The sequence below is a fragment of the Somniosus microcephalus genome, chromosome 3 (assembly GCF_052327205.1).
Source record: "Somniosus microcephalus isolate GS21.2 chromosome 3, FLI_Smic_1.0, whole genome shotgun sequence".
In the NCBI taxonomy this organism is placed as follows: domain Eukaryota; kingdom Metazoa; phylum Chordata; class Chondrichthyes; order Squaliformes; family Somniosidae; genus Somniosus; species Somniosus microcephalus.
The window spans coordinates 135,852,176-135,877,475 of record NC_140989.1 but is presented as its reverse complement, the minus strand read 5'-3'; the positions used below and the strand labels follow the sequence as shown (position 1 = coordinate 135,877,475).

The window sequence follows — 25,300 nt, the reverse complement described above, 5'->3', positions numbered from 1 at the left end:
TGGCAGGGCAAAAGATAGCTGCCAGGTGTGAGAGAGAAACAAAAGGGAAGGGGGGGGGGAAAGGAGTGGAACAATTACAAGAGAAAATGAAATGGGGGCCGAGCTTATGATCTGAAATTGTTGAACTCGATATTGAGTCCGGAAGGCTGCAGACTGCCTAATCGGAAGATGAGGTGCTGTTCCTCGAGTTTACGTTGAGCTTCCGTGGAACAATACAAGAGGCCAAGGACGGTGAGGTCCGAGTGGGAATGGAGCGGTGAATTAAAATGACAGGCGACCGGAAGCTCGGGGTCACCCTTACGGACTGAACGGAGGTGTTCCGCAAAGCGGTCACCCACACCTGGCAGCTATCTTTTGCCCTGCCAGTACACTTTACACCTAATCCCAGCCTATTACCATCTCGTCAAGCTTCTAATCTCTTTTACTTCTTTTGTTTCTTTTATTCTTTTGTCCGATCGCAGCCCTGCCTCCGATGTAGTTTCTTTTCTTTCCAGTTTTGAAGAAGGGTCCAACCCGAAACGTCAACTCAAATTTCTCTCCATGGATGTTGCCTGACCACCTGAGTTTTTCCAGCATTTTCTGTTGTTATTTCGGATTTCCAACATCTGCAGTATTTTGCTATCGTACTTGTGTTGTAGGAGTATATCTTCATTACACATTGCCTTCATAGCCTTCTTGTAGCCTTCTTGAATGTTTGAACAAACCTCTCGGCCAATCCATTAGTGGCTGGATGATATGGGGCGGATGTGTAATGCTTAACACCATTGTTCTTTAAGAACCTCCGGAACTCTTCAGACACAAACTGTGGCCCATTGTCAGAACAAATCTGTTCAGGCAGCCCATTCCTGGCGAATATAGTTCGTAAGACTGTGATAGTTTTTTCTGTGGTGGTTGAGGACATTTTTATTACCTCTGGCCACTTTGTGCATCCACCGCAATTAAAAACATCGAGTCCATAAAGGGACCAGCAAAATCAATGTGCACCCTTTGCCATGGAGATGAGGGCCACTCCCATGGATGTAGAGGGGCTTGTGGTGGGGCGTTTTGGACCCTCTGGCATCCTGTACAGCTCTTGGTCATCTCTTCGATTTCTGTATCGATTCCCGGCCACCACACAAACGCTCTGGCTAAGTTCTTCATTTTTACCCCTCCCAGATGACCCTCATGAAGCTCATTGAGCACTCTATATCCTTCAATTTGGGTGGAATTACTACTCTGGATCCACACATCAAGGTTCCTCTGCACACTGACAGCTGTTCTCTTCTCGGCGAGAATGCTGGCAGCAGTGGTTCGCCATGTGCTGGCCATCTCTTCACCGTTAAATCATAGACCCAGGAGAGTGTCGGGCCATTTCGTGTTTCCTTTTCTATGTTTGCATTCGTCACAGGGAGACATTCGACTATAGTCGAGTGGAATAACTCCACTGGATCCACTGCCAGTTCTTCTTCCACCGTCGGCAACGGTAGGCGCGATAATCCATCAGCATTCCCATGCTGTTTAGTTCCTTTGTACTCGATGTCATATTGGTGTGCCCCTAGGAAAAGGGACCACCTCTGTAGCCGTTGTGCTGTCATTATTGGTACGCCCTTCTGAGGGTTGAAAATGGAGACGAGAGGTTGATGATCAGTTAGTAGAGTAAATTTCTGACCGTGCAGGTAGTGATTGAACTTCTTCACCCCCCCACACCAGGCTGAGGACCTCTCTGTCAATCTGGGCGTAGTTACGCTCGGCTGAAGTTAACGAGTGTGACGCAAAAGCTATTGGCCTCTCTGAACCATCAAGGAATTTATGTGACAGTACCGCCCCAACGCCGTAGGGAGACGCATCACACGCCAGTCTTATCGGTAGTGATGGGTTGTAGTGAGCCAATACTTCTCTTGACGTGATTAGGTCCTTACTCTTCTGAAAGGCCCGCTTACATTCATCGCTCCATTTCCATGCTACTCCCGTTCGTAGTAGTGCGTTCAGTGGATGCAGAATTGTGGACAAATTCGGCAAAAACTTATGGTAGTAATTCACCAATCCCAGGAATGACCTTAGTTGCGACACATTTTCAGGCGCTGGAGCCTTAACTACCACTTCAATTTTGTCAGGGGACTTATGCAACCCCTCCATCAATCACGTGGCCGCAATACGATATCTGTTTCTTAAAAAACTCGCACTTCGGACGATTGGCTCGTCGCCCATGTTCTCTCAGTCTAGTGAGCACCTGCTCTAGGTTGGCAAGGTGTTCACTGTCATCTTCACCTGTCACTAGGATGTCGCCCAAGTAACACTGAGTCCCCGGAATCCCTCGCAGGACTTGTTCCATCGCTCTTTGCCATATCGCCGGAGCTGAGGTTACTCCGAATACCAGTCGATTATACTGGTAAAGACCTTTGTGAGTGTTTATCGTGAGATACTTCCTAGAGGATTCTTCAACCTCCATCTGCAAATATGCTTGTGCTAGGTCAATTTTTGTAAAACGCTTCCCTCCAGATAGTGAGGCGAAGATGTCTTCTATCCTTGGAAGAGGATATTGTACTGTGTGAAGGACTGGGTTCACCGTCACCTTGAAGTCCCCACAGATGCGAACCTTCCTTTGCTCCTCAGACTTATTGTTTAACGTTTTCTTCATGACCGGAACGATGGGTGTCACCCACTCGCTCCAGTCTACCTTGGATAACACGCCTGCCTTCTCCAGATTCTCCAGCTCTGCCTCGACGGCTGGGCGAATTGCATATGGTACCGGTCTTGCTTTGAAAAACTTGGGAATTGCATTCTCCTCTATTTTTATCGAGGCGGTTACGCATTTGAGAGTGCCCAGTTCTTGTTGAAATACCTCTTTGGCGTCAGCTAAGATTGTTGACTCGTCCAGGAGTGACGTCGTCATCCTTTTTACCAGCCATCGTCAGTGCCTGAATGGAGTGCCAGTCTAAACTTATCTTTCTGATCCATTCACGTCCCAATAACGGTGGTCCACCATCTTGCAGAATGTAGAGATACAATTTCCGTATTTTCTTGCCGTTGTATTCGACAGGCACCCTTATTTTTCCTCTGGGGTGTACTTTTTGCCCCGTATACGTCCTCAAGACAATGGATGTCTCTTTCAAGGGTATGTGTGAGAATAGCCGCTCGTAGTCTCGTCGATTCATGACGGTTAGAGCTGATCCTGTATCCAATTCCATTTTGACTTGGGACCCTGCTATCGTGAGGGTGACCCAAATGGTTCGGTGATCCTCTTTTGCGATTACGTTGTGAAGTTTGAGACAGCTTAGTCTCTTGTTCCCGGATTCCCTATCGCTCATCTGGTCTTCGGAACTACTGTCCGTCATCTTTTGTACTTTCCTGTACGGTTCCTTAGTAGCCTTTTTGTTGTCGTTGGCCTTCTTCCCAGACCTGCAAACTCGTGCAATGTGTCCCATCTTTCCGCATTGCCTGCATATTTTGTCCTTGGACCAGCAGTCCTTCTGGTCATGGGTTGTTCTGCCGTAGCGATAACATTTTGCAAATCCCCGTGTCATTTCGTGGGTGCCGTATTCCTGTGGCTTTTGCTGTATTTCCGCAGCTCCCCTTGCTGCTGCTTCGTACGATACTGCCATGCTGAAAGCCTTATCTAGCGTCAGCTCTTCCTCCGAGTAACCTCTTCTGGGTTCCTTCACTCAGGAGTCCACAGACAAATTTGTCCCGTAGGGTATCTGCCAGTCCTGCTCCGAACTGGCAGTGCTTTGATAGCTTGCGTAGTTCCGTAAGGTAATCAGCATTGCTCTCATTTTTATGCTGAGTAGTCCTGTGGAATTTAAATCTTTCTGCTATCAGCAGCGGTGTAGGATTTAGGTGTTCCTGTAGGATAGCAACAATTTTGTTAAAACTCTTCACCTTCGGTTTGGCTGGAGTAATCCGGTCCTGCAATAGGACGTACGTTCTTGCGCCCATTAAATTTAGCAATACCGATGCCTTTTTCTCATCGGCTATTTCGTTTGCCTCGCAATATACCTCGACTCTTTCCACATACGTGGTCCAGTCTTCTATTGCATTATCGAAGGCAGTGATAGCGCCAGTCTTTGGCATCTTGAAAATCTAAGATGGCGCCTCCCGCGCTTTGCCTTCGTCCCCCATGGATCAAAATGGCGCCTCCCGCCCTTTTCCTTCTTCCCCGCCGAGTTAAGATGGGCCTCCCGCGCTTTCTCACCGCTGCTGCCAACGCTGTTACTGCCGATTATATTTATTTTACTATCCTGTAATGGCGACGCCCTATGGTTTTCGCGCCTCCCCGATCGCTGCTGCCAGCGCCGCTCTCCGCGGTATTTTTATTTTTCTATCGCGCTTCAATATTTGCTCCGTTAATTGAAGAACCGTTCCCGTCGTGGAGCGGACCCTCTGGGACACTTCCCTCCTCTTAGGTCCGAACGCTGCCCGGCTGCGAAGCACTGGCCGCGCCCTGTGTGCTCCACCCTCTCTCTCTCTCTCTTTGCTTCCCGACTCACTGCCCGGCCCCGTTGCAGAGCCACCCGATCGAGCTCTAGCCCGCTGCAGCCCAGGAAGGATCAGTGCACTACCTGCCACCAGCCCGATTAGCTGGGAAACCACAGACTGGAGACCAAGCCTGGCTCTCGACAGTCTCCTGCACTTTTCAATTCGACGATTTGGAGGGCGGTTGCCCACGGTCGATGCCCGTTTCTCGAGATTCTTTGGATTATTTTTTTTTTCTTCTGGCTTCGACCTTCAATAAGGTCGTCTGAGGTGCTGCCGAGTTGCAGGTAAGTTCATTTCTTACTCGTCGCCAGTATTATGTCCGTGTATAATTGAGACACAGACTGCAGGAGTTGATTATAACAAGTCTTTACTGAATGGAGACAACCTGGAAACTGAAACTACAGAAGCCTGCTAGGGCCTTTTATACAGGGGTGGTCACTGCCGGTACTGCAGTCTGAGACCAGTTATTCCCTTAAAGGTACATACACAACAATTTGGTATCTTTCTGGTTTTTTTTGCCTGCTTTTTGCCCTTCTCTTGCATTCTCTTACCTTTTCAGTTCTGTATCTGTTCTCTTACTCTGCTTTGACAGGTCGGCCAGGTTCCTCAGGAGGTGAATGACAGACTCAAGGCTATAAGGTCTTGCTTGGGTCTGGCAGGGTTCATTTTGTCGAATAAACGTAGATTCTGTGTCTTGGGACGTGGGGAGTAGCGACTTGCTACACCTTTTTTTTTCTCTTTCTTGACAGATTCCATCTTTTATATACTTGGATCAGATCACTATTTCTTGTTCATCTCCTTTCACACTAGTAAAAGGCAAATTGAGCACTGATGCCAGGCCTTTCTCCACACAGTGGTCAATACATGCAATGGCCTTTTGGGAGAGAATAGTGGAGGCAAAAAGTCTGGAATCGTTTAGCGGTGCGTTTATCTCAGTACTGATTAATTTCGGATTCTGGAAGGTCCCTGTGCTTCTGTCATTTGCATAGTTTCCTTATCCTGGCATCAGACTGTACATTCAGATTTTCATGTGTCTTTGAGTGTGCTGCTGGGCTAATGGTGCTGGACTTATTAAGTGTAAACAGTAAGTGCCACCTTACGGACCTCGTTCTTCCACAATCTAAACTAGAAGAGTTACTATAAAAGTGATTTTTGAGGAACAGTTGGATACCATGATATGGGGCTTTTCCAAATTGATTACTTCTGTTATCTAATGTTTTAGTTAGTTATAGATTGTTAGAGTAAAGAATTAAGGCCTCCTGAGAACTTCTTACAGGTTAAATGTTAATGTGGATCTTGTCAGTATTTGTGATAGAGCGGAATGGTCTTCCTCATTTGTACCCATCTTAGATGAGAAATGTGTGGGTAAAAGCTAGGGCCTGCTTCAGAGGAATATGTTTCCCACCTAATTTTATCACCGCTGAAAACTGCTTTACTACACTGAGCCATTGATGAGCCTCTCCAGTGGGCCATGAAAATAGTCAAGGTTAAATACTATTGAGAAAACTTGTATCGAGTTTAGGTGTACGAAAATGTCCCAAGGCACAAAGGAATGGAAACTGAAGAGCTGACCAAAGGTTTGGGTAAAGAACTGGGTTTTAAAGGCACTTTTCTGCCTTTTTCAACATTGTCTTGAAGTCTGTGGGTGTTGGTTATTGCAGCTGAGGGAATATTAATAGTTGTTCAGCTTACAAATCGATTACTTCTGTTATCTAATGTTTTAGTTAATTATAGATTGTTGGAGTAAAGAATTAAGGTCTTCTGAGAACTTCTTACGGGTTAAATGTTAATGTGGATCTTGTCAGTATTTGTGATAGAATACTGGGAAGTTTCTATCCAGACTCCATCGTTTGATTCTTGGCTTATAGTGGGACTCCTGAATGGTACCTGTGGTGTTGCAGTACTTTTTCTTCAGACATTGTTGTCCGGTGAAAGAAATAGCTGAATTAACACAGCAGGTGCAGGCTTTTAACAGAGGTTGTTTCTGTGAATGTGCCTTTTGAATTATGTGTTCAATTTGATCTCCATGGCAACTACCAGTAAATATTTGTAAACACTTCGTGCTGAGCAAAAATAGTTGCTTTTATACACACTAGATTCTGGGAGACGTGCACCTGTGAGTCGGCTCCCAGCATTGCCACGACTAAATGTGGGTCCCCTATCCCAGCTGCAGAAATTCAGACTCTCAAAATGCTGGGTCCATGATACTGCTACTGATTTGAGGGGGCTAGATTAATGGTGTAAACCCATCACCCCTGTGCTCGCTGACCTACATTGGCTCCCGGTTAAGCAGTGCCTTTTTAAAAAAATTCTCATCCCTGTTTTCAAATCCTTCCATTGCCTCGCCCTTCCCTGTCTCTGTAATCTCCTCCAGCCCCACAACCCTCCGATATCTGCACTCTTCGAATTCTGGCGCATCCCTGATTTTGGTTGCTCCACCATTGGTGGTTGTGCCTTCAGCTGCCAAGGCCTTAAACTCTGTAATTCCCTCCCTGAACCTCCACCTCGCTACCTCTCCTCTTTTAAGACACTCCTTAAAATCTACCTCTTTACCAAGTTTTTGGTCACTTGCCCTAATATCTCCTTATGTGGCTTGGTGTCAAATTTTGCTTTAAAGCACGCCTGTGAAGTGTCTTGGGACGTTTTACTACGTTGAAGGCGCTATATAAATACAAGTTGTTGTTGGTAGCTGGCTCACGGGGCTGGTCTCACAATCCAACCATAACGAGCAAAAGTGGCTGTAGATTTTTTTATAAGTATGTTGATCTTTTCTGATAGTTTAATTATTAGAAGGGGTACTGACTGGAGACCTTTTTTAATGAAGATGTTGTACAGGAAAATTTCGTTTAACCAGAGGTTAAATGTCTGGAAAGCTCTACCTACCAGCAAAATTCAGGAGCCGTTTCCTATAAGTTTTTTTTTTACTTCTCGTTGCTTTTTTTTCCCCAGTCAGGCTCTGCAAGGTCTAGCTGACGCTTTTAAGCTGCGGCTAACTGTTTTGAAGCTGTTGCTGAGCAACAGGGTTTGTTGATTCACACAGAGCTCAAAAGCTCCGTATGTTTTAACATTAGCGCTGGTTTCTACGGCAGTTTTGATGGTACGGCACCAGCTCGGTCCCGTCAGTGCCGGATACCAGAAAGTTTCCTGCAGTTGTTTGACCTGCTGTTCAACTACTGGTCAAATTCAATGATTGCACACACTTTAGAGGGATGGTCATCCAGAAACTGTGTTTGCATTGTTTGTATTGTACTTGAACATTTATTCTGTTTTGAGATTTTTTTCATAATTTTGTCTTATTTCTTTGTGTCTTCCTTCTGTTTGACAATGCTGCAACCATCCTGTGAACTATGGTTTTAATATTCTATAATAATGTAGATTGGAGTGGTGATGGTCTCTGGTTCCCTTAGTATTTCCAGAAGTTTCCAATCTTGGGTATTTCTGAAGATTGTATTAACCTGACTCCCAAATCCCAACGCTCTTCCACATTTATTTTAGAAAAATGTACCGCCTCACATTTGCTGACATTGAATTCCATCTTTCACATTTTTTGACCATTCTACCATCATATCAATAACCTCCTTGTACCTTCCTTTGGTCTTTAGAATTATTTATCATACCCTATTTTAGTGTTGACTGAAAACTTGGACACTTCCTCTAATTGTATATCCAAGACATTTGTGTAAGCAGTGAACAGAGCCGTCCCAGCACAGAACCCTGCGGGACACCGCCACCCACTTTCAAGCATTGCGAAACTACCCTTGCTCCTGTTGCCTATTTCCTCCCTTTTTTTAATCCAGTTTGTTTACCTTCTAATTCTATGCCTCTTAAGTTTCTCCTAATAGCCTCCTGTGTGATAGCTTGTCAAAGGCTATTTCAAAGTCAATACACACCAGGTCCACTGCATTTTCCCGACCACAATGTGTGTCACCCCTTTAATGAGCCCTATCCCGTTTGTTGAGCACGATCTTCCGTTCTGAGATCCTTGTTGGCTGCTTCTGATTATTCTCTCCTCTTGTAGACATTTAGTAATTTAATCTTTAATTCAAAATTACAAATGTTCACAGTTGTTAAACTAACTTGCCTGCAGTTATCTTGGTTATCTGTCTCCATTTTTGAAAATGGGTATTACATTGGCCACTCTCCAATGCCTTGGCACTCTCCAATGCCTTGGCTCTCAATAGAATCCTGAAATATAATTTCTAGGGCTTCTGTGGTTTCTTCCTCTCGAAACTTGGCTGTTTTCTGTCGAGTCCTGGCAGTTTCTGGTCCTCAATAAATATGTAAAATAGAGGTCCACACTGTGCCATTCTGGGCAAATGCAGGGAACAGCACCAACCGCTGTACATGGCCGCCTTTGATCTCACAGAGGCCTTCGATACTGTCAGCCATGAGGGATTATGGAGTGTCCTCCTCAAATTCAGCTGCCCTCAAAAGTTTGTCACCATCCTCTGCCTGCTTCACGACGACATGCAAGCAGTGATCCTGACCAAAGGTTCCACCACAGACCCAATTCACGTACGAACCGGGGTCAAGCAAGGCTGTCTCATCGCACCAATGCTCTTCTCGATGTTCCTTGCTGCAATGCTCCATCTCCCCCTCAGTAAACTCCCTGCTGGAGTGGAGCTAATTTAATCCGTCGCCTCCAGTCCAGATCCAAGGTAGTCCCATCCTCTGTCGTCGAATTACAGTATGCAGACGACGCTTGCATCTGTGCTCACTCGGAGGTCGAACTCCAAACCATCGTCAACACCTTCACCGAAGCGTACGAGAGAGAGCATGTGCCTTACACTAAACATCCGTAAGACCAAGGTCCTCTACCAACCTGCCCCCGCCACACAGTACTGCTCCCTGATTATCAAAATACACGACAAGGCCTTGGACAACGTGGACCACTTTCCATACCTCGGTAGCCTACTGTCAACAAGGGCAGACGTCGACAACGAAGTCCAACACCGCCTTCAGTGTGTCAGTGCAGCCTTCGGTCGCCTGAGGAAGTGAGTGTTTGAAGACCAGGACCTCAAACCCGGCATTAAGTTCATGGTCTACAGAGCAGCAGTGATACCTGCCCTGCTGTGTGCCTCAGAGACATGGACCATGTACAGCAGGCACCTCAAAGCACTGGAGAGGTACCACCAACGCTGCCTCCGCAAGATCCTGCAAATCCATTGGCAGGATAGGCGCACCGACGTCAGTGTTCTAGCTCAGGCCAACATTCCCAGCATCGAAGATTTGACCACGCTCAGTCAGCTTCGATGGACAGGTTACATTGTCCGCATGCCTGATACGAGACTCCCAAAATAAGCGCTCTACTCGGAACTCCGACACGGCAAGAGAGCCTCAGGTGGGCAGAAGAAACGCTTCAAGGACACACTCAAAACCTCCTTGAAAAAGTGCAACATCCCCACCGACACCTGGGAATCCCTGGCCCAAGACCGCACAAAGTGGAGGAGAAGCATCCGAGAAGGCGTCGAACACCTCGAGTCTCTTCGCCGGGAGCAAGCAGAAGCCAAGCGCAGGTAGCGCAAGGAGCGCATGTCAACCCAAGCACCCCACCCACCCGCCCCTTCAACCACCGTCTGCCCCACCTGTGACAGACTGTAGGTCCCACATTGGACTCATCAGTCACCTGAGAACTTATTTTTAATGTGGGAGCAAGTCATCCTCGGTTCCGAGGGACTGCCTAAGAAGAGAAGAAAATAGAGGCTGCTGTAGTCACTTAATAAATATATTAACAAGTCCTCATTACGGTCACTGAATCTCTTATATTTTAAATTCAGTACGTGGGATACCTGTTTCATTGAAAACTCATTTTAAGTACCTGCAATTCCTGTCAATCCTGTTTTAGCATTTGCATTGTGGTCTATAAACTTTGTGCAACATATGAAACTGACAAAGGGAGAGAGGTACCAGGGTCAGAGGGAATGCTTTCTTCATTTAATGTTATTTCAATTTACTAAAACAAATGCCAGTTGAATTTTGAAACCAACTAATTATCTGCACTGTTTCATTGACAGAAAAAGTCAGTGCTTACCATGTACACTTGTGTGCGATTCTAATTTCTAACACCAGTTAGTGTCAGGAAACAAAAAGACTTGCATTTGTATAGCGCCTTTCACCACTTCACGGCGTCCCAAAGTGCTTTACAGCCAATTAAGTACTTTTGAAGTGCAGGCACTATTGTAATGTAGGAAATGTGGTAGCCAATTTGCAGACAGCAAGCTCCCACAAACAGCAATGTGATAATGACCAGATAATCTGTTCTTAATGTTGATTGAGGAATAAATATTGGTCAGGACACCAGGGAGAACTCTCCAGCTCTGCTTTGAAATAGTGCCATGGGATCTTTTGCGTTCACCTGAGAGAGCAGACGGTTTAACGCCTCATCCCAAAGACGGCACTTCTAACAGTGCAGCACTCCCTCAGTACTGCACTGGAGTGTCAGCCTGGATTTTTGTGCTCAAGTCTCTGGAGAGGGACCTGAACCCACAACCTTCCGACTCTGAGGCGGGAATGCTACCAACTGAGCCATGGCTGACACTCCGTGACCCAAATAGAGAGAAAAGCAGACAGGCATTTTGTTTCCCAAATCTCACTTTTTAAAAATCTCAAGTTGAATTTTGAAAGCAATCAAAATCTCTGAGGGTAACTGATAAGAATGTAGTGGAGGGGGTGGGGAGGATTGGGTAAGGAGTGTCTCTGGCGTAATGGCACTTAACGTGGTGGGGGTAGAATGGAGGGAGGATGAGATGAGTGACAATGGAGCAAGGGGGTGGATACAAGGATTGAGTGGGTGGTTCAGAGGGGAGGAGGTGGGGCTAGTAATGCCAGGCTCCTGGGAAGGGGTATGATTAGTAGAAAGGAGAAGTGGTTGTGGGGGAAGCACAAGGGATTTGGGGAGAGAATGGGAAGGGAGCTGCTGAGGGCCACACGTTTCCTGCAGAACCCACCTGAATGCGGCTCTTTTTCCTGCCATACCACCCACCATTTCCCACCTGAAAGGGAGACAGTCAGAGAAGTAAGAAGGGGGGGAGAAGTAGTACAGAAGAGGAGGAGTCCGAAGCTGAAGGGGAAAGACAGAGAAATGGCATCACCAAGAAATCAGAGACGAGTAAGAGAGTAACTATTTTCTCCAACTTGCCGTATGCCACACCATGGAAGGTTGACTGGCACTGTATCAAAAATATAGCATCTGTCTGCACTTCCATCAACTTTTCTGATTAAATTCTTATGTTCACACTTATAAAGAACGCTGCCTATGTAAACCTGTTACATAGTTATTCCTGCCCTTCCCTGCAGGACCACCACTGTTGGGAAGATGTAACTACATCATTTTGTTTATTTACTACTGTAACAACAACAACTTGCAATTATATAGTTCGTTTCAATTTAGGAAACCGTCCCAAAGTGCTTTACAGGAGAGTAATCCGTCAAAAATTGACACCGAGCTAGAGGAGGAGATATTAGGACGGGTGACTTAAAAACTTGGTCGGTAAGGTAGGTTTTGATAAAGTAAGAGAGGCGAAGAGGTTTAAGGAGGGAATTCCAGGGATCAAAGATGCTGAAGGCACGGCGGCCAGTGGTGGGTTCAAGGGAGTTGGGAGATGCATAAGAGGCCAGAGCTGGAGTAACGTGGAGTTTATGGATGGTTGCAGGGCTGGAGGAGGTTACTGGGTTGGGGGGTGCGGGGGGAGGGCAAAGCCATGAAGGGATTTGAACATGAGGATCAGAATTTTAAAACTGATGCATTGGTGGACTGGGAGCCAGTGTAGGTCAGAGAGCATGGGGGTGATGGATGAGCGGGACTTGGTGCGGATTATGTTGGCAGTTTCTATTATAGGTTTGGACATAAAATTTTATAGTAGAGATGTAAATATTGGGACAGAATGTATGACTTCAAAATGGGGACTGAATAATGCTTGCATGCCCTGGTCCAGTTATCTCCCACCCGCTAACCCTGACTCACCTGAAGGCTACTTGAGGTATTGACTGCCCACATGCGATGCTCTGGGAGATCGACTTGCTAACTTTTTTTATTTTTTAAAAAATAGCAACAAGTTTATTTAAGTTGCCATGTTGAATTTTCTCCCAGCTAAAGTTTTACAGGTAACACGTATAGCAGAAAAAAAAACTCCAAAAATTAACCTTCTGCATAAAGGATTTATTCTGAGTCAGGTTTGCCTGTGTGGTGGTTTACTGAAACCTTTTCTCAGAGAGGCCTATTCCTGTAACATGTCTTGATTTGGAGTATTTGGTTGGAGCTTGGCAATCTTAATTTTGTTTTTGTATTAAAACCTGAAAACTATAATAAACCATGACATTTTGTACTTTCTCTGAGGTAACTTGCGTGGAGTTATACAAGGGGGTGGATTGTTCATGCAGTTTGTTTATTAAAGCAGCCATGTATTTATTTACTGTGGCAACCCAATAAATCGCCTCCAGGTGAAGCAGGAACTCTTCAGCCTTCTCTGAGGTAATTTTCCAAAAAAGTAGATTTATTATAATCAATGTTTGTTTAAAGCTGTTCAAATTTATGTGATCAATTTCATAGTGGAATCTTAAGATTTTATTTATTATAAATGGTTATAGAAGCCACTTTTTGTTTGCAGTTAGAACATTAATTGTTCATAAAACAGATTTAGCTGTGTAACTGATAGTTATCTATTTACCTGCAGTGGGTAAAGAAAGTGCTATTTTATATATTTTCCAGGAACCAATCAAAAAACACTTGCTTCACTATCTGTTGGCAGATGGGGAACGTACAAATCAAAAGCGAGGACAGTGGCTAGAAAACTACCAGTGAGAAACTACTAAGGACTTGTGAAAACAACCAATCCTGAATGACCAGTCAGAAGAACATACCAATAAAAGAAAGAAGGCGAAAAACTCAATTTTGCTTGCAACCTATTTGAAAAAGATTTTGTCAAACTTTTTTGCCTTCTGCTGAGTCCATATAAGAAAAGGGTTCTCAACCTAAAAAATATATATATTTCACAGTAACATTATTAAATTTAAAATTCACCCTTGAAACAGTCTTTTGTGTGTGTGAGTAGCTTCTTTGTTTTTACTTTGAAGGCCACAGCTTGACGACTGACAGCTATTTATTTTAGAGAGATGGTGCTGTTTGAGTATGTGAAGAATTTCCCACTGCGCATCTGTATGATTTATAGGGTTCTGTTCGGGCGAGTGGAAGGCAGAATCACACTAAAGTGTACCTCCTAAAATTATTTTTCAGTTTCTTTTAAGTTTTTCCAAATGGTTTAAAAACTATATGCAGAATGCATTTTTTCTGAAGTTTCATACTTCAATATACAGGCAGCTGGTAAGAGACTGACTGTCTTTCTGATCTTAGTTTTTAAATTAATTGAATTTTGAACATTTCTCGGGCAAGCAGAAGAATTTTGATTCCCATGAGATGTGTTTTGTTCATATAAGTTAAGAAATGCCACCTTTTCAGCTAATTGGAGCTGGTCTTCTCTGGTGCTTAAAGACCCCAGTTTCCATGGGCTTGCCCCAGGTCTGCCTGGGAATTCCTGTTCTAGTACCTCTTCCTAATAACCTGAAACTCCCATCAGTGCTGCTAGATCACTGGACCCTCTCTTTCCACCACCCCCCAGCCAATCCTCTCCCATCTCCAGACCCCCATTGCAATGCTACCATACCCAACTACCACCTCCCCACTGCTCCTAGGTTTCTCCCTCCCCCATTTCTGACAGTGTTCCAGACCTTTCCCACACTTTCCCCAGTGCTGGCATATCCCGGGAACCTCTACCCGCTCCCCCACAAGTATTTCTCTGCAATACTTCTTGACCGTAGAACCTGCCTATCATCCCCCAAAAAAGCTGTCCTACCTCATGATGCCACTATCCTGATTGGTATCAAACCCTGATGCCGCACTCCTCCATGAACGCGGATTGTTAGGAATTCAGACCTGTTGCGGATAACTTCACTGGTTCAGTGGCATCAGAACCCCCCCCCCCCCCCCCCCTTCCTTCAGCGGTCTGAGCATCTTCATTTTATGGGAGTTGACTCTCGCTGTCCTATAACTTCTTGCATTATAATGTAACCTGGGAATGTAACAATAACATCCCCATGCAATTTTGACCTGGTATTCATGTCTTTTGCACATGTATCTCTTCAATCTCTCCAGCAGACAAAGTTTGGTTCAAATGTGCAGCTGCTTTATTCTGCAGTAAGGTGACCATATAAAACAATAGATATGAGCAGATTCCGTTAGATACAACTTAGCTCTAGGTAGTAACAAAAATATTAAACACATACACTTTGTTGGGTCAGCTTACTTGACTTAAACAGACTAACTCATTATCCTACAGTTCTGTTCTCTCTGCTGGCTCCTGTCTTTTTAACCTTTGTTCAGTACTTCCACTGCCTGATGGACTTTTTGGAGTCTGTTTTGGTTTTTAAAAACCTCTGACTGTGTCAAAAAAAGCCTATCCCTCTTTTCCTGCTATCGCAGACCAACAAAAGGTCTAAAGATTTTAAAACAGAGCGTCCTCTTTCTGAATACCCAGAGAAGCTAACAAATTGCCTATTGCTTAGTCTCTGGGAGAAGCAACTTCCTGCTTAGCATATGAAGCAACCTGTTACCTATCTTGCTTTAAACGTGAGAACACTCATTACTTTTAATGTTTTTTTTTAAAAAAGCAACTTACCTCCCCGCCGCCCCCTGATTCTTATTGTGGCAAAGTGACCAACAAAGTCTAAAGATGTGACACATACAGTAAATCAAACACACAGATTCCAATCTTCTGCCCCCCCCCCCCCCGCCGAGTGCTACCAAATCCCAGCTTCTTCCTTCATAATGCTGTAACACAGCAGAACCACATTCTGATACTGATGACCAGCACTTCCCCAATACCTGCTCCTGAACACCACAACTCTTCCCTCCTTATTGCGACTAAATCCCATTCTAAACATTCAATCATTTACAGTTTGCATGGAAAAAATGGACAGTGATGGTATTTAATTCTCAATACCATGTGATAAAAACAGATTTTGACACGTTCAGTCAGTGTCCCTGTTCATGCATTGCATGTTGTGCCATAATAGCCTCTTAAGTCCTCCCATCAAAAGTCTTTTTAAAACACAAGGCAAAGCAAACCAGACATTTATTACTAGTTTTCCTCACCTTGAGCAACCAGAGATTTACAAGCAGATTAAACAGTTGCCTTTTAACTAATCTTAGGATGTACCTATTTACAACAGTTAGACTCTCGTGGTTTTTAAAGGGACAGGTCAGCTACTGTCATGCAGCTACTTCTTAGCAGAATAATACAGCAGCTACTCCTCAGCAACAGAATAATACATTTTGCATTGCATACAATACACTGCATCCCTTGATTTGTCATGAGCAATGCCCTGAGAGATCAGCTAATATTATTTACATAAATAATAACACGGTTAGCTTTGCTCTCGTCAGAGGGGTGGGTCTGGGCTGACACTCCTGTGTAATACTGACACAGTGCTGTGTTGTCAACTTTACACGAGGCTGCATCTGCCAGTTACGGTGGTTCAGATGGACATACAAGATCCTGTGGCACTGTTGAAGAAAAGCAGGGGAGTTCTTTCACTGCCATGGTCAACGTTGCCCCCTCAACTGATGCCACCAAAATGCAATCAACTCGTCATTCATCTCATGAGCTGTTTGTGGATCTTGCTGTGTGCAAAGTGGTTGCTGTATTTTCCTGCACTTACAAGCTATTCATTGTGTCGAGGACTTTGATATGTTTTTAAGAAATGTGCCAAGTGCTGTTTAACTGGAAGTTAGTTCTTTCTTTCCATCTTCAGTTTTACTTGCACTTGTTAATAAATTACCTGAATTATAATTATTGCTATATGGAAGGGGAAAACTTGCAGAACTGGGATATGATCTGCATTCGTCCAAGGGCTATGCCTAAGGCACAGCAAGATTGTTTCTGAAATGAATAAATAAATAGAGTTGGTAGTTGGTATATTTTATAGTTTTCTCTCTGGCGGTTATTAACTTAAAGAACAAACTCAGATTATTCATGAGCAGTAAAAAAAAAGAAATGGCAGTTTATTCTGTGCAGTACATCAGTTCCAGTAATCACCATTACAGTTACGACCCAAAACACCTCCCAGGCGGGATCAGTGTTACTCGGCTGAACAATGTTTTCCAGTTCACTTTGCCACAATGCAGCCTGACTTGATTTATTTATTTGGGCAACAGGATATTTTAGAAATAAATTTGAGCTCCTCAAACTACTGACTTGATTGATTGCAACAGAAGGAGAGAAATTTTGCCAGGTATAAAAATGGCAGTCTCTTTGGATTCGATATTCTCCCAGGCTGCAAACTGATGTGGAACATGCTCAGAGCTTGGGAAACATTTGTAGGATGTCGGGACAGGTAAGAACAACTCCAGTCCCCCATTCCAGATAAAGAGCAGGCTCTTCTGAAGGAAAGTTGCTCTGGGGCTTTCAAGATTAAATAGCTGGTGCTATGGACAAGTTTAGCTATTGCTTTTGAGAATTGTTTTTTATTTTGTATAAATGTTTAGGTATGTATACAGTCAGTGGGTCAATGTAACATGGCACCAAAGAAGTTTAATGTTTGAGTGAGTTGGAACAATTGCTGGTTCACAAGTGGTAGCTTTGGAAATAAGTTGACTGATTTGAATGGTTGGTATTGTGCTGGTTGCTTTTGTGTTGATTCATAGCCTTTTTCAGCTGTCTAGTGAATGGAACTGTTTTTTTGATTTGGTTTGTATTTAATCAATAGATATTTTGGCAAATCAGCATGCTTAACTTAACAGACATTAGAGTTTTGCAATTTTAGCTGTTTGAGCCAATTGCAATTTTAAATTTTGTGCTTTGAAGGCAAAATTGTATATCAATAAAAGCTAGATGCAAGATTTTTTTAATTATATAAAATACCAAATAACCAAGACAGTGGGTGAAAACAAAACAGTAGTTAATCACAGTCCTTGGAATCTGTACTGCTGATGGGACTTTATGGAAATGGTGTACGATATATCAGAACTTGGTGCCTTAATGAATATATCATCTAATAAATCTTCTGTTTGCACGCATTTCTTGTCTGCACCACTTGCTTCCTGTTATGTTTTTGTCACCCCTTTTTGTGTCGATGTTTTTCCATTATAAATTGTCGTGTCCTCATTGATGATGGAAAATGTCTATGTAAACAGTGTCATGCACTTTGTCACGCTTTGAGTTGTCTCTGCCAGTTTGGCTGCTTTTTTATTTTTTTATTTTCGTAGTTGTGCTTCCTCAAGCTGAGTACAAAACATTATTATAATAAATTCAAAAACAAAGGTAACTTTTCACACTTATTTAGTAGTATTTGTTAGCATAAATAACGAAGTATCCGAATCTATTACTAACAGATTTTTATAGAAAAATCCACTCGTTAAAGTAGCTCTCGGACAGTTTTGCTTCCTCACCCGATGGCCTCCTCCACATGTAGCTGTGAGGCAGCCTATCCCTCTTCCCAAATTCAATTAGCGGGTGTGCACCAAAATAACTGCAAAAAAAAAAGGGTCAGCAGTACTAAGAAAGCTTTCCTCATCCTCTCCGTAGTCCTTCCAGTGATATTTGTGGTTTTGCCCACACTCCTGCAGATTGCATGCCATAGTGGTTTCCTTGGTTCTCGGCCCTGCCAAGACCCACTCCACAGGTTCCCAATGCCCAGATGGTCCTCCGCCTTAGTCAGGTTGGAACATCAGACTCCTGATGGTAATTATCATTTTCTAACTTCTAACCGTTCCCCTACCCCCCCCCCCCCCCCCCCCCCCCAAAACAGATGCTGGGTCTGTGGGGAGTTTGAGGCTGGCTTTAAATTTTGCTCAGTGGGGACACAATATCGCTTTTTTTTTGTTCCCTATGGATGCTGCAGAAATGGCTATGCTGGAAAGGGGGGGAGCAGCATAATGGCCAGAGCTGCACTGCCTGAAAGGGTGTTGGAAGCAGATTCAATAATAACTTTCAAAAGGGAATTGGATATATACTTTAAAATGAGACATTGGCAGGCCTATGGGGAAAGAGTACGGGAGTGGGACTAATCTGCAGTGCTGAAGAGGTTGCAGCTCGAATCGCAGAATGATACAGCACAGAAGGAGGCCATTCAACCCATCGTGCCTGTGCCAACTCTTTGAAAGAGCTAGCCAATTAGTCCCACTCCCCTACTGTTTCCCCAGAGCCCTGCAAATGTTTCATTTTAAAGCATATATCCAATTCCCTTTTGAAAGTTACTAAATCTGCTTCCAAAACCCTTTCAGGCAGTGCATTTCAGATGATGATAACTCGCTGCATAAATTTTTTTATTCTCATCTCTTCTCTGGTTCTTTTGCAAGACTACAATTCTGAGGGAGGGCAAATGTGATCTGTGCTTATTTCAGGGTGTCATGTGCACAATCTTCGCTGTCCATTGGGGACAGTTTATCTGGCGAGTTGGTTGCTGCTTACCTTCCATCTAAGTTAGATTCTTTGTCTATCTTGTTATGAGTTATGTCTTCTGAATTAGCGCTATTTGTTATCTGCAGTGGGTTCGGACTTAATTATTTGTGTTGGGTGTTGCTTATCTTTGATCATGGATTACTTTTTCCTGGGTCTGGGTTGGGCAGTTAGTCTGTCAAATAGCAGAGTTGGAGATTTGGGGAGTGTGCTGGCTGGTTTCTCGTTTGGTTCAATGACCACTTTCTTGCATAGGATTACATTACATAGGGTCGATGGCACAGAAACAGGCCATTCGGCCCAACCAGTCCATGCTGGCCTTTATACTCTACTTGAGTCTGCTCCTGTTTTTCCTCATCTAAATCTATCAGCATAACCCTTTATTCCCTTCTCCCTCATATGCTTGTCTAGCCTCCTGTTAAATGCATCTATACTACTCGTTTCAACTACTCCCTGTGGTAACGAGTTCCACATTCTCACCCCTCTTTAGATAAAGAAGTTTCTTCTGAATTCACTATTGGATTTCTTGGTGACTATCTTATATTGATGGCCTCTAGTTATGCTCTTTCCCACAAGTGGAAGCATTTGGCCTGAATTTGTGATCGGAGGCTTCCCGTGGGCGGATGCCTCCGATCATCAAAAAGTCTACGCATTTACCTGGTGGTCCGGGAGATACTGAGACTTGCGATCTTGGGCCTCTCCTCATAGAAATGTGTAGAGGCCCACATATCCCAGGGGTGTATGCGGTTCCTAAGTGCCCCGGGATCACGTGGGCCGGCCCAACAAATGAAAGAACCCCATTCATACTTATGGGAGTTCCATACGCACGGAACTGTCATAAGTATGAACGGGGATGACTCAAAAAAAAAAAAAAAAAAAATACACGAACACCTGAAAAAAAAAAATTTTGAAATTGCATGTGTAAAATTAATTAAAATGCTGTTTAATTAAATATTTTAAACAATTTAATTTTTTGAACTTTTTTTAATATCTTTTAACAGGGCTAAATATAAACTTACCTTATTGGACAGGGTTTCTAATGTTTAAGTGAGAATTTTATTTTTCTATTTTTTAAAACTCTCATGCTGGTAAAAGCAGGGCTTATGCCTGCTTTTACCAGGCATAAGAATTCCACAGCCTTTCGGCGGGCAGAAGTTGGGCAAATAGCACAACTCTCCACCCGCAGAGGCCCTTCTCCCGTGGATGTGGAGGATCTGTCTTGACAGATCGCAAGTGCTGGGTTTCAGCGCATGCGCTTCGCAGGCCTAAACCCGGCACTTGCGTGACCCCTACGGACGTGTACGCACCCGTAGGGGTTGTAAAATAAGGCCCATTCTCTCTGTATCCACTCTTATCAAAACCTTTCATAATTTTAAAGACCTCTATTAGGTTACCCCTCAGCCACCTTTTTTCAAGAGAAAAGAAACCCAGCCTGTTCATCCTTTCCTGATATGTATACCCTCGCATTTCTGGTATCATCCTTGTGTGGTAAACCACTGTTATCGTTTTCATTGTTGTTCACTGTTGTTCACTACTGTTATCGTTATTACACATTGTTAACTCTTGCTACTCACTGTGTACCAATGCATGCCTCAGCTGGCTCCACCCATGGCTCCGCCTACATGACCTGGTATAAAGGTGGCTGCTCGGCAACCCACTTCCTTCCTGGAACCAGTCATCCACGAGAGGCATGCTCTGTTCTTTAGTTAATAAAAACCTTTTCATTACCATCCTAATTCATCGCTTTTTATGGATTAATTGATAAGCGTATCACCTTGTAAATCTTCTCTGCACCCTCTCCAGTGCCTCAATATCCTTTTTATAATATGGCGACCAGAACTGTACACAGTACTCTTAGTGTGGTTTGGTGTCTTTGTTTTCTGGCATTCTTAACTTGCTCCGTAGTCCGTTTATTGTTTGATGGCATTTCTCTTTTTTTGGGCTATCGGCCATCCACACAGTCCTGCATCCTTGCTATGCGTGTTTTGTTTTTTCTGCGTATAGATTTTTGCTTTGGATTTCCGACATACTGTAATCGGCTGATTTTTAACTTTCTTGATCGTTTTGCTGCCTTTTGATGGGGAGCCCTTTCTGATCGTTTGGATCTTTTTAAAACGTTGTTCTTCCTGCTTGCACATATCTTGAGGCCATGATTTCATGCTCAAGGGATTTCTTGGGATTTCTGAGGGTTGAGTTGGAGCTGTCATGTAAACCGAGCTGCTGCCCACTGTATTCAATCAGTCACATAATATCATCCTTACAGCACCACCTAAAAGGACAGTTCCTTTTGGGATCTTGAGACTGCTCATTGTTTGAAATTTATAATACATCGGGACTCCCTGGTTGATCTGTAAGTGGTCCTTGGATGATTTTTTGTGTATAGGAGCTTCCAGGGTGAATTTGTTAGTCAAATCCAACTTTGAAGATTAAACAGACTCCAGGGCCTGTTAAATCACCTTCAGTGAGAGACCAGACAACACAACAGCCCAATGCAATTGAGGTATGTAAATCTTTGGATACAGAGTTTGAAAGGTTTGCTTTACTATATATTTTGTAGATTTGTGTATCTAGTAATATTAATGTTCAGCTAACATTTGGGGGCGGTTCGAAGCATTGATAAGCCACAATTGGAAATAGTAATGGCCTGCAATTTGCGGTCAGCAGCGAAGCGAAGGCTGGCCCTGAAGTACGCTTTGCACAAGGATCTCGCGATCCCTGTCTCTCTAACTTCGGGTTTTCCGATCTTCAATTCAAATCAGTGAAAGTTGATGGGGAATCCCCTTGTACAAACAGCTGTGACATCAACAGGCTGTCGAAGCAGCCAATCAAAAGGCAGAATTCTTTCAGACAGCGAACAAGGAAGTGGGTAAGCTCTTAAAATTCTAACTTTTAATTAAAAATTAGAGAGAGCAAAAGAAAGATTGGGGCTCTCACATGGGGAGAAAGGCAAACCTGAAATAAAGATAGACAATCTTTTATAAAAAATTTTTTTTTTTTAAATGAATAACTTTTTTTTGGAAAGTTTCTTAAATTTTAATTCTTATTAAAATGGACAAATTTCACACTTCACAAAATTAAAATGAGTTTTCCAAACCCTTAACAGCCTTCTGTGGTAGAGAATTCCACAGGTTCACCACCCTCTGAAGAGATTTCTCCTCATCTCAATCCTAAATGTCCTACCCCGTATCCTGAGACTGTGACCCCTCGTTCTAGACCCCCGAGCCAGGGGAAACTTCCTCCCAGCATCCAGTCTGTCTAGCCCTGTCACAATTTTAGACGTTTCAATGAGATCCCCTCTCATTCTTCTAAACTCAAGTGAATACAGGCCTAGTCGACCCAATCTCTCCTCATACGACAGTCCTGCCATCCCAGAAATCAGTCTGGCGAACCTTTGCTGCACTCCCTCTATGGCAAGTACATCCTTTCTTGGGTAAGGAGACCAAAACTGCACACAGTACTCCAGGTGTGGTCTCACCAAGGCCCTGTATAACTGTAGAAACACATCCTTGCTCCTGTACGCAAATCCTCTTGCAATGAAGGCCAACATACCATTTGCCTTCCTAACTGCTTGCTGCACTTGCATGTTTGCTTTCAGTGACTGGTGTACAAGGACACCCAGGTCCCTTTGTACATCAACATTTCCCAATCTATCTCCATTTAAATAATACTCTGCCTTTCTGTTTTTCCTACCGAAGTGGATAACTTCACATTTATCTACGTTATACTGCATCTGCCATGTATTTGCCCACTCACTCAACTTGTCTAAATCGCCTTGAAACCTCTTTGCATCCTCCTCACAACTGACAATCCCACCTAGTTTTGTGTCGTCAGCAAACTTGGAAATATTACATTTGGTTCCCTCATCCAAATCATTGATTATATATTGTGAATAGCTGGGGCCCAAGCACTGATTCCTGCGGTACCCCACTAGTCACTGCCTGCCACCCTGAAAAAGACCCATTTATTCCTACTCTCTGTTACCTGTCTGTTAACCAATTTGCAATCCATGCCAGTATATTACCCCCAATCCCATGTGCTTTAATTTTGCACATTAACCTCTTATGTGAGACTTTGTCAAAGGCCTTCTGAAAATCAAAATGCACCATATCCACTGGTTCTCCCTTATCTATTCTACCAGTTACATCCTCAAAAAAAAACTCCAGTCGGTTTGTCAAATACGATTTCCCTTTCATAAATCCATGTTGACTTTGTCTAATCTCGTTGATATTTTCTAAGTGTCCTGTTATCACATCTTTTATAATCGACTCTAGCATTTATAATTATGTACAGAACACTATATGCAAATTATATTCAATACTTTACACACATTTTAGAAATTTTAAAAACATTTTTGACATATGGACCAGCTGGGCCAAATGGCTTGTTTCTGTGCTGTAAATACTACGTAATACTTCACTGTCTCCTGCTCCCTGTACTGTTCCTTCCACCTGCCCCTTTTTAGGGGCCATAAATATATGTATCACTGTTATTTTGATCACAAATGTGAAATTGGGCATTTGATTGCACGGTTAGGATGTGGAGTAATAAGAGAGTAGCCCGAGCTGACTGCAATTCTAACCTCTTAATACATATTACTATTTGCAATTGTGGCTTATCGATGCTTCGAAACAACCCCAATATATAAATACATTTTACTGTACAACTCTCCCATGGTGTTGCACACAGGGACTTGTTTAGGCCAAACACAGTTCGAGAGCGCAGGAATACTGGAACCAAGTTGGGGAGAAGGCCGATGGGGTGGAGTGAAAGGGGTGGATGGGGAGTAACAGGAGGAGATATGGGAAAGCTGGGATTGGGGGGCGGGGGGAAGAGGAGTAGTACGGGGAGCAGGAGAGGGTGAAGTATTACTTGGTATTTACAGCACAGAAACAGGCCAGCTGGTCTATGCTGGCGTTTATGCTCCATGAGCCTCTTCTCACATCTATTCATCTAACCCCATCAACATATCCTCCTATTCCTTTCTCCCTCATGTGTTTTTCTAGCTTCTCCTTAAATGCTTCTATGCTATTCGCCTCAACTACTCCTTCTGGTAGCGAGTTGCACTTTCTAACCACTCTCTGGTTAAAGAAGTTTCTGTTAAATTCCCTATTGGATTTATTAGTGACTATCTCATTTATTGGTTCTAGTCTCCCCCACAAGTGGAAACATCTTCTCTACATCTACGAAACTCCTTCATAATCTTAAAGACATCAGGTCACCTCAGATTTCTCTCTTGTAGAGAAAAGTGCCCCAGCCTGTTCAATCTTTCCTGATAGGATACCACCAGAACTGAGAGGTTATACCTATTAAATATTTTTATCACCCATATTTAAATGATTACCGGTGGTAGGGGGAGCGGAAGGAAACAGTTTGCCAGGTTGCATTTTGATGCTACGTGGAGTGGAGGACAGTGGGCCAGGGATGATTTCTGTGTGGCAAGAGACAAAATGCTGCTGGTGACAGGCAGGGAGGGAGATTGGACAGGTTGAAAGGCTGGCCAATGTGGGTGGGGGCGCAAAGCTAAATGCTGCTTGGTGGAGGAGGGGTGGATAGGTGCCTAATATTCAAGTGAGGGTGGGCAGATGATGGGGACAGGAGAACCGTGACTGCAGCTGGGGCTGTGCTGATGCTCAATGGGGAGGAGGGTGGGAAATGTTGCTTCGTGGAAAGGTAGGGTTGGGGGGAGTGCAGGGAGGTGAGTACCACAACTGCCAGGAGGGTGTAATTACAGGGTTACCAGTTCACATAAGCAGTTTCCATTATAAATTTTGATGTAGGAAGTTATAATTTAAGGTAATTGGCAAAAGAGCCAGAAAGGATATGAGGAAAATTTTCTTGACACAGCGATTGGTTTTGATCTGGAATGCACTGCTTGAGAGGACAGTGGAAGCAGATTAAATAGTAACTTTCAAAAGGGAATTGGATAAAAACTTGAAGGGGAGAAATTTACAGGGCTGTGGGGAAAGGGCAGGGGAATGTGAGTAATTGGATAGCGCTTTCAAACAGCCGGCACAGGTATGATGGGCTGAATGACCTCCTTCTGTGCTGCATCATTCTGTGATTCTGTGAATAGAAATGTAAAAATAAAGTGAAGAATGGGGACTGAATTACATCTGCTTGCTCTGGTCCAACTATCCCCAACTTCACCTGAAGACTAAACTTGATCTTGTCTCCCCATGTGCAACACCACAGGAGCTTGACTTGTAAAATATTAAACATTTTATATCTGTGCCCACTTCTTGTCAGAACCATTCTCTGTTGTCATGTTTTTGTTACATTTTTATGTCAACTTTTTCCCATTACACTTTCCCACATCAATATTTTATATGGTTTTTCTCTATGTAAACTTGTCACACGCTAGAGGTGTTCAAAATCATGAAGGGACTTGGTAGAGG

General features: G+C 43.6%; 1 protein-coding gene and 1 long non-coding RNA gene across 3 annotated transcripts in view; both read left to right on the top strand.

Moving 5' to 3' along the window:
* The window catches only part of macrod2 (mono-ADP ribosylhydrolase 2), a 1,321,175-nt gene that overhangs the window by 22,332 nt on the left and 1,273,543 nt on the right, over positions 1-25,300 (top strand). The window lies entirely within an intron of this gene.
* LOC147121421 (uncharacterized) lies at positions 4,756-13,487 on the top strand. Its single transcript, XR_015077539.1, has 2 exons — positions 4,756-12,925; positions 13,163-13,487. It is a non-coding gene; the product is annotated as an uncharacterized LOC147121421 (long non-coding RNA).